This window comes from Hippocampus guttulatus, chromosome 21 (genome assembly GCF_054856545.1).
Source record: "Hippocampus guttulatus isolate MCC_2025c chromosome 21, RoL_Hgut_1.0, whole genome shotgun sequence".
In the NCBI taxonomy this organism is placed as follows: domain Eukaryota; kingdom Metazoa; phylum Chordata; class Actinopteri; order Syngnathiformes; family Syngnathidae; genus Hippocampus; species Hippocampus guttulatus.
The window spans coordinates 8362761-8372832 of record NC_141281.1 but is presented as its reverse complement, the minus strand read 5'-3'; the positions used below and the strand labels follow the sequence as shown (position 1 = coordinate 8372832).

At 45.1% G+C, this 10072-nt stretch overlaps 1 protein-coding gene across 9 annotated transcripts in view; it reads right to left on the bottom strand.

The window, feature by feature from the left end:
- Window positions 1-394: 394 nt before the first annotated feature.
- The window catches only part of rnf152 (ring finger protein 152), a 45544-nt gene continuing 35866 nt past the window's right edge, over window positions 395-10072 (bottom strand). For 7 of the 9 annotated variants that reach the window (XM_086101579.1, XM_086101577.1, XM_086101578.1 and 4 more), the window contains 4 exons: window positions 9039-9115; window positions 4046-4150; window positions 3796-3875; window positions 395-1160 (listed from right to left, as the gene is read on the bottom strand). The gene's annotated coding sequence lies outside the window, so the exon portion shown is untranslated. The remainder of the gene's footprint in view (window positions 1161-3795; window positions 3876-4045; window positions 4151-9038; window positions 9116-10072) is intronic. The other 2 variants (XM_086101580.1, XM_086101581.1) reach the window with 2 other exon arrangements.

Here is a 10072-nt window from a genome sequence, read left to right as displayed (position 1 = left end):
GCATTCTGATGAATTATGTTTGTGGAATATGAGTTAAGCAATAAAATCCACTTGTTTTTGTCCATCACAGGGGGCGGCCATCATGCCACTTGCTGTCGACTGAAAATGACATCACAGTTGCTGAAGGCTCAGCTTCAAAAAACAGATGAGCTGTGATTGGTTTGTTACCTGAGCCCTGAGATGTCATTTTCAGATGACAAAAAAATGCCAAAATGGCCGCCGCCCAGAGATGGCAGGTGGATTTTGCAATATTAATCAGAATGCCATGTTTAGAGTAGTCGAGACACATATAACTGTAAAGAAATTTGGGGGGTTGATTTCCCCTTTAAGATTCCTTTAAAAGGAGACGTGGGCTAAGATCGGCCAGCTGCGAATCAAAATGACGACAACCTCATTCTTGCCAGTGACTGTATATATGTTTTATGTTCAATAAACAAACAAACTAACAAACTAACAAGTCATACGTTGCTCCAAATTGTGCACATTCTCTCGTTATAAATCGAATAAGTTACTTTTTTCTAGGTCAAGTTCAGTAATCAAACTACAGCCCATCGGATGAAGGGCTTGGCATATTCAGGAAAACGTAATTTCATTGAAGCGTGGCATTTCGACGAAAGCATTCGAATTAAGTGATCGGCCACGCTCCTCATCAGGTGTCCAATCTGCTGAGACGCGTGGCCTATGAATGAAAACAAATTAATTCCAGGTTGGCATATTAATGAAAACAGAAATTAATTGGAGTGTGGCATATTCATGAAAGCATTTTGAATGAACTGAGTCGTGAGGGCAACTCTATTTCATGTGCAAACTGATGAGGCGTTGGGTCTATTAATGAAAACAATTAGATTCATGAATAGGCCACGCTCCTCATTACGTGTACAATCAATAAATGAGAGTGGCTGAAAGTCAGGCAGGTATCTCACTTTCTCATGAATTGCGTGTAAATGTCCCATGAGACGCTCCATCTCTAACTCCATCTCGACGTTAGCAAACAATCGAGTGGTGGGTTTAAAAATAAAGGCACCCACGGCTCTTGAGAGGCGGCCCGCTGCTCACTCTTCCTCCTCCTCATCGTCCTCCTCCCATCGTTGGCCTGCTCTTCATCTTCATTGTTGTCTCCCAAGCGCACTGAAGGCTTCTCAACCTCAGCAACGCCGTGGCTGAATAAAACAAAAGACGCAAACGTCCTCGTGAGCATAGCATGTCGCTGCCGTTGTTTACCCGCCGTGTAGCCGTGGCAGCTGCTCCAACTGGAAATGGGCTCGCTATATTTCCACGCGACATTCGAACGCATCTACAAAATGCATTAAGTGACAATGTGGCAGATGAAAGCCACCATCAAACAATAATACCATGCTTCCCTAAGATGAAACCCTGGGCTAGCAAGTACAATGAATATACAGCCGGGGCCCCAAAACGGAACCCTGTGGAACACCATAGGAGCGTGTGTCAAAGTGGTTCAACTAACTTCCATATCTCTGGCGAGACGATCTAACTGACGACGGCTTTCCTCAAACTACAAGCGTCTTTATAATGTCATCATCAACTAGTGGCCTGGCATGCAGATTACAATGTTTGCGTCAAGTCCCCTTTTTGTCAACATGTCCCATTCTAGGTCGCCAGGATGTTAGTTTGGAAGGCAAATGAAGCAGACTGGATCACGTTTGTAAGTTCACTGGCCAAGTTGAAATTTTAGTGAGGACAGGTTGAGCCAAAGTTGACTTGAAAGCGCGATCGCAAGTTGCCCAAAAAAGCTCAACGTGTCACATTAGATTTTCGGGTGAACTTTCCCAGCGGACACATTTTTGATTTCATCTTTCCAGGTGAGAGATTTTGTCAGCGGGGTGTCGTCTGAAGGAATCGGCTTAGCTCGATGCGCTGGTGCTAATCTTCTCCGCGTTCATTAGTGCAATGTGCCAAATTAGCATTAGCACTTCAAATAACTACACAGCGGCATCAAAGCACAGCCGGCGACTTGTGCGAACGGTGTGGCTAACGCAGGTGGGAGCAATTAGACTGAAATATGGAAAAGATGTCAGAGGTGATGAAAGTCCGCTGCGCAATGAGACTTTGGAGGGGGGAGATGGGGTTAGGAGGGATCCTTCAGAGTTAATGACATGTGATGGGAAAAAGGGAGGGGAAAAAAAAATTACGGACGAATCTGCTTCTGGAGTCTCATTGGGTCACATGATGGACGGCGGGCTTAAGATGAAGAAAAGATGAACAGCTTTCTTTTTTTTCATGTTTGTAATTGGTGTCATTCAATGTCAAGTGTGGCGCTTGAACTGTCAAGATCTTCAACAAGAATCATCTGATCTTGAAATTTTTGTTGCAAACAAGTTTGGACAGCGCATGTTCTCTTCTGTTTGCTGATGGCGGTTTTTCAAGCACTCATCTAGAGTCATATTTTCTTCCAATCTGAGTTTTGCAGCTTTTGTTGTTGAAGAGTCAACTCTTTTTCTTTTTATTTCTTTTTTTTTTTTTGTTCATGTGGAACCGTCGCCTTTGTGGCGGCAGCCGGATGAAGAGGCGTCATCGACAGAGTGCTGCAGGCAGCGGTGCTAATGGAAGGCCCCGAGAGCGTGCGATGGCCAATACGAGCGCTCATTATCTTCTCTTGCGTCTTGAAGTAAGAGATGAAAGCGGCGGCATCGCCTAATGGTGTACTTACGCCCGTCCAGGAAGGCGACTTTTCAGTCGCATTTGCCGGGCTGGCCCATTTTGTGCTTAAATACGCTTTTGTCTCATCGCCACAGGGCTTTTTTTTTCTGTTTCCCCACCACGGTGATAATGGCGAGATGCGGGCGCTGGCTTTTTGAGCTGCCTCCTGGCTAACTGCCGCAATCAAGACATTATGACACATATGGCGGCTAAAGAGGCGCCTGGCCACACAAGGATAATAAAACCATTATCTGCCACCTTGCTTCATTAATGAGGTGACGAGACACACGCAAGCATACAAAATCCTGATGATGAAGTTGATGATCAATATCGCCGCCGCCAAAATGTGTTCCGAGCCGCTCATACTTGACATGCTAACAACCACATGCTAATGTTCAACACATTTCGATGTTCACATGAGGAATTGGCTACTCCGCGTAGCAGTGAAAGGAAATATTGTATTTCCTTAAGATGGAACCCAGGGCTAGCAAATACATTGAAAACAACAGGGGCCCCAAATTGAACCCTGTGGAACACCTTACAACAGTGGGGCAGAGTGGAACTCAGGGCAAGCAAGGCTTACATTCATTGCTTGATTTCTGACGGTTTGAAGTTGATTTGAGGATTTGGGCTGCTCCAATGCTGATGAGCTTGTCATCTTTACTTTTGACTACAGCTTTCGCAAACATTTTTGCCTTTACAAATTGCGATAAATTCTAGGTACTCACAGTTGAAGGTCATCGTAAAACTGACACCCAACCAATCAAATATTGTGTACTGAAACACCAAAACGTTTAATCAACCCATTTAATAACAAAAGTCCGCTAGCTTCATGCTTAATTCCAATGCAAAACGCCATAGACAGGCTAACACTATGTAAGCATCTTCCTGTCCCCATGAATGTCCATAAGTCCAAAACCAAAAAGTCTGGTGCCTTTTTGAAAAATACATAAAAGTGCAGTTTTTTGTATCGGCCTTCATGATTGGAGTATTTTTATTTTTATTTTTTTTTAGCATTACATTGTTCTCATTTGCTTCCGAATCAAGGCTCAAGCACTCAGCCTTTCAATAAAACAAGACCAGAGCGACAAAATGACTTGGATTGGGGTGTCTGAGGAAATTGCTCTGACTTACCGGAATGACTTTGTCACCCAATTTGGTCCAGCTGGAGCAAAGCCAGGGAACGCTGCATCCTTTTTGGACTTCACTTCCTTCTGCAGGGGAACAAAACGCGCTCCGTCAATAAATGTATGCACGACAAGCCCATCCTTTTCGGATGCACACAACACACAAATGATGACGTCACTCATCAACAGCTAATCCACTTTGCAGGTATCGTGGCTGATTGTCGGGTCCTGCTCGTGTCAAAAATGAACCTGCTCACCTCCCAATGTTGGAGTCCAAAGTAAAGAACCAATGGCGTTGGAGGTCCATGACAATCTATTGTGGATGTGTTATAAGCTGGCGAACCCGCTGGCATCTTGCAGCCCTGAAAGTATAGAAACATTTCCTTTCCATCTTGACAAACACTCAGCAGAGATGCTGAGCGACGCTCTCGAGGCTAACGACTTCCACCCCGGCGCGGGCGTGACCTCAGCTCGTTACGATTGCATCTCGTTAGGCATCGCCCACCTTTCTTGAAGGCCCTCCGTCTTCTCAAAAGAGAGCCACTCCAGGTGAAATGAGCTCTCTTGAGATGAGTTTCAAAGTTTTAGTGCCTCGCAGACATACCTTCACTCTCATTCGGAACGTGTGCGCTGGTATGCTAACTGAGCTGAAATGCTAACTGAGCTATTCCCGTACTATTCCTGAGCTGTGACCTTAAATGGACAATTAATCTTTCATGTTTGTAAACAAATTATAGCGTCATCAAGTCTTTTGAAAATGTGTCTGTGAGTGCGCCCTTCTCAATTGCGCCAAATTGTGGCCAAATTGTGACATCACTGCGAGGCTAATTAGCATAACATAATAAATATACCCGACGCAAGGATTCTCAGCCAGCGGCACGATCAAGTCATCAGCTAGGATGATCAACGTTCCCGAACAAAAGAAACGCAAGACACGGTCAAAGCTAAAAGGTCAAAGGTCAAATATACGCTTTGCAAGAGTATGATCACAACATTGATGCTAGTTCCGTTAGCCCATTTATGGCATTTTTGCATGGTATGTTAGAACAGCACAACAACAAGAACAGCAGCCCGTGCGCTCCTGCGGGCCTGATGAGGAGACATGTCATCTTAAAATACTGTCGTCGCCAACACCGCTGTTCCTTGGGAGCCGGTTTTAGGTCCACTAAAAAAAGCCCTCACCGGAAAAAAAAAACTTGATGGAGTGCGGTGGCGAGTGCGTTTGCAAGGCTAATAAATTGTGGAGTGTGAGGTGATGTCTGGCTGTATTTACACTGCACTCATCTTGACAGCACCATGAATGTGCTCTTTTCCTGCATGGGGACAATTAAAGAAGGTTCCGGAGAGAGGCTTTCACTGCGCTATTGATTTCATCCTTTTGACCGCACGGTGAGGAAAAATAAATAAATGGATGGATAGATTCAGTGTGATGAGACGCTGGGGTGATATCTTAACTTTATGTTCGAGTGTGTGGGAAGGACAGTCAAAAAAGAAATGTTTACCAAACTGCGTTTTCCCCCATGCGTGTACATGAAACCAAACTGATAAATGGCAAATAATAGATAAAGACGCAGAGCAAACGACTGTACATGATAGAACATATAAGAAAGGAGGACTAGAGTGTTTACAACCTGAGGTGAAGCACTCTGGGACTTTACAATTTGCATTCCCATCTGTCGGAGTGATGTCACGTGTGCGCCATGTCACAACAAAATAACAATCGATCTCCATTTTCAAGCATCAAGTTTTCAAGCTGTATTTTTAAACTACATTCTGTGCTGTTGACAAAGTGTTACTTAGCTTCAAAAACAGTACCAGTACATCAAAAAAAATGAGGAACCAAAAAAACTAATAAATATGGGTCCTAGGTGACTGTTAAAAACCGTTTGCGCGTCATGATTTCGGGCTCCTTCTGGTGTGTTCGCTTTGGCCACCAGGGGGCAGTCTAACGTACGCACAAATAGGACGGCAACAACTGCTCGATCAGCTGCAGTAACATGAGTTGTGTATTGTGAGGTATCAAAACAGCCACTGAAGTATCGAGGCTGATTACTCTCGCGCTGGCTGGTTGATGTGCGAAGCAGAAAGTGAAATGCAACGTGGCAACCAGAGGCTCTCAACCCCTCGGTCACGGCTGAGCTGATTACGCGCCCCCCCGCTAAAAGTCAGCGAGGGCCTGCTCACCAAAGAATTAATCCCTTGTTTCCAGCTCAAGAGGCCAAACAAACGCGCACAAGTGACAACAATGAGTGTTGTTATCAAGCAGACTAGACAGCAAGTCAGCCTCTCCGACAGGGGACACAAAGCAGGCTCAAAAGGAACGCTGACAATTATTTCAATCGCTCACCGCGCACTTCAGAGAGGCCGCGCGGTTGAGCGCAAGTCAGTTGCAAAGACGGTAAATGGAGTTGAACACTTTCAATTCCCCTCCGACCGGAGCCTTGATTGCGTTTCATCTCTTCAAAAGACTCTCAACGCTCGACGATGATCACTACAATTGTTACCGCTAGCTAGCAAGCGAACATTGCAAATTGTTTTCACTGTTGTTTGCTGGATGGTTAGCTTAGATTGTTCGTGGGTTGGTAGGTTGATGAGGTGTTTCCAAACTTTTGACTGGTACACTAAAAGCTTTCATGCTACACATTTTGCGGCGGGACGAAAGCAACTCCTTGGGCAGTGAAGTGGGCGCGAGGATGGAAGAAAAACAAGAAGCAGAAGAGGAAGGGAGGAGCAGGTGAGGATGCCAAACCGAGCTTTCATGTCCCTCCAATGGCAGGCGAGGCGAAGAAAGGCTTTAGCTGGAGAAATGCGCCGCCTGCGCTCCTTCCTCCCTCCCTGTTGGGATTTGTTGACACAAACGCGAGAGACGTTTGGACTGGGATAATCTCGGGCGCAGACCTCCGAGCGCTCAGCTGCGCCGCTGTGCCAGAGAGCCCCGTCGTCCTCCCCCACCTGCCAAGCTTCTGAGGTTCGGCGGGCAAGTCAGCAAAGTCCACTCGGAGGCGCTCCCAGTGCCAAAATACGCCGAGCCCCCGAGTTGGAAGACCAGAGTGAGGGGAGACTGGAGACCCCCCAACGCAAAACAGCGGGGACACCAAATAACAGAAGTCGGGGCCCTACGGTGCCACCTGTTGGTCATAAACGGAACCATGACATTGCTACTCCAAAAATCGATATAAAAGTGGGGAAAAAAAAGTTGTAATGTTATAAAAATACAACGACGCCTGCAAATTCACAGCACACCCGCCCGCGAGCTGCCATTTTAAGAGATATCGTCACGTCGTAAACGGATTGAGTCGGCTTTCTTCCGCCGGGCTGACGTTTGGCAGGCGTGACGCACTGACAGCAGCAGCAGATCAACTACTTCTCCGCTTTTGTCCGAGATGATTTTTTTTTTTTGGGTGGTGGTCATTTCCCAGTCGTCGTCTGCGTCTTGTACATGCAAGACTTACGCAGACTCAGTCTTGGATTTTTTTTGTCGCGGGGATCACAACATGAACAGCTGTATTTTATTCTTGCAAACGGAGCATGAGCATTCGATGTTTGAAAGGCATTAGATGTCCAGATTTCCATTTCCAAAGCACTGTAAGTTGAGTGGCTCGATTTTTATTCCATTTAAGAGACACTGGAACAACCCGAATGGAGTTAGTCGCTTTTTAAAGCACTAGAAAAAAAACATGTGCAAATGGAGTGCGATCCATTTGAAAGGCGCAAATGGATCGCATTGTCCAATTTAAAGGCACTTTGACAAACATATTGATTATACGTATTTTTAAGAGACAAAAAACATATGCCGGATGTCTTCTCCACTCCATCTTAAAACTTTCATGCACCAATAATGATAACCTGTAACCCGATAACATGATAAGCTGCCCGCTGTAGTAACGGTTGTCCCCGAAAAGGGTTCATAACCATCGCACCACAACACGCATGGCTAGATTGATTTTGAATTGAAATGCACCACAACATACGCGGATGGACTTTATTTGCATTTCAAAAGCACTCCAACCTGTGCAAATGGACTTCTGTTCCATTTTTCAAACACACAACAACATGCGCTAATGGATTTGATGCTACTTAAAAAAAGCACTCAAAGCCGATTCTTCTTCTTATTGTCCGATAAACAAGCTCCTGGGTCCACTTGGCGCGTGCCGTCAAAAGTCTGTTTTCTTTCATGCATTTGTTCCCGGGGGAGACCAGGCGGGTTACGAAGACGCCGAAATCCACGTGCGCAGGTGTTCCAAACGTACGACGACTTGTATACGAGCTTGTGAAAAGTCACTTTCACCTCACGAACTACTCACAAAAAGTCGTTTCGGTGAGATTACAGGAGGAATTTAAAATGTACAATTCTACCCTGAACAGCTGAACTTTATGCGACCTCTGACCTTTTAACCGTTCAGTGTTTCCAGTACGTTTGACAACATGGAGATGAATAGCAAAGTTCACAGCATGAATCCCAAGACGACTCCTAGCAAGTGATCTCAATAGGAAGTTTTCTCTAAACTTAGAATGTCGTCGGCGGGTTGCACCAGAGGAACTGGAAGAGTCACAGAAAGGCATGTGCCGCAGAGGTCTTCATTGCTTGTCGTTTGCACGTGAACGAGACTCGAGAATGAGAATCGACTTTGGATACGCTCAACTAAAGTGTTCATCATTTGTTGAGGAAAATGTACTTTTTTTTTTTTTTTCCACAGACGTGCAAAACGGGAGTCGTGTGACGCCGACACGTGTCATTTTTGTTTCTTTCCACAGGTGAGCGACTTCCTGCTTCTCGGAAGACGGAGGCAGATTGCTCCACCCCCCCACCCCCCCCCCGGGATTCTAATCTTGACGTGTGGCCTGATAAATCACGAGAAGGTTCTCCTCCGATAGCCGCAGCAATTTAAAGGGGACACTTTATGAAAATGTCACTTTTTAAAGGCGGGAAATAAATTGTTGTTGTTTCGTGGAAGTACGACTGTGACATTCTCTGACTTGTGTTGGGGTTTTTTTTTTTTTTTTTTGTTGAATGCTCTTATTACTTTTGGTGTCTGTCTCCCATGGCTCTCCATTCATCTCCTTTTATTTCAGGAGTTTCATTTCAGGGCCCGGCAATCGGAAAAAGGATATGATCAAAAGCGGTTTCAACCATTTCATGCACAAATAATGATAACCTGTAACCTGATAACCTGATAAGCTGTCCACTGTAGTAACCGCTGTCCCTGAAAGGGAAAGGTCCCTGAAGGGGTTCTCATGAACGACGCTTACCTGATTGCCGTGAAGTTGTTGGTTGGGTGCTCGTGGTCTTGGCTGCTCGCTTTGCTTTTCTCTCCGGCTGGGCTTTGCTTTTTGCAAGTACAAATGAACAAATGAGAGGAATTAGCAAGCACTTTGGTCGTCCAGGTTATTGTAGTTCACAAAAATGAACCAAATGTTTTTTGGGGTTTTTTTGGTCACGGAATCAATTCCAAACGAAAATGCTTTTTAAAAAATTAAAAATAAGCAAAGCCACACCTTATAAATATAAATATTTTTTAATTTTCACTAGACAAATACTCCATTAGTTTTAGTATTAGATTTTTTTTTAAATAATACTAAAACTTTTTTTTAAAGCATTTTCAAAAATATAAAAATGAACCAACCTGCTGTCAAAACAAACAAACTGAAAAAAAAAATTGTTTTAAATCCTAAACTATTCCAGCGCCGGGCTGGCTCATTGCAAGAGACAGCTCCACCCCTAGAACAAGCCAATTTCCCCATTGTTGATCCTTGGGGTATTTTGATGAAAGTATGCCACAGACGTGCTATTAAGACCTCTGGGAACTGCTGTAAATTGCGAAGGGGGGGGGGGGGGGGAATGCTTCTGTCTCCTTCAAAGCAGCTGCTGTGGGTGAATTAGTGCCGATTGATAGAGGCGCTCCGCGCTTTTCTGCTTTTGATGTTGTTGGGTGCGACTCCCCGCCGAGGTGGTTCTGTTTGTCTTATGGGCCATTCGGCAATTTCCCCGCCGCCAAACAATGCAAATAATTCGCCGCTGCATGCTCGCTCGCCTCCAGACTTAATTGAGGGATCTTTTTATGTTTTCAATTAGCGCCTCCTTTTTCTTCTTCTTACACGGCTGACATTTGTTCTAATTGCGCGAGGAGCGCGCCGGCGTCACAACAACAACCTTTATTTTCCTGTCAATCTCCTGCCACGGGGGAGGAGGCGTGAGAAGGAGTTTACGAATAATTACAGCCGCGGATGGGGAAGAAATAAAAACATTTCTCTTGTCTTTCTGCCCTGGAAAAAAAAAAATGACA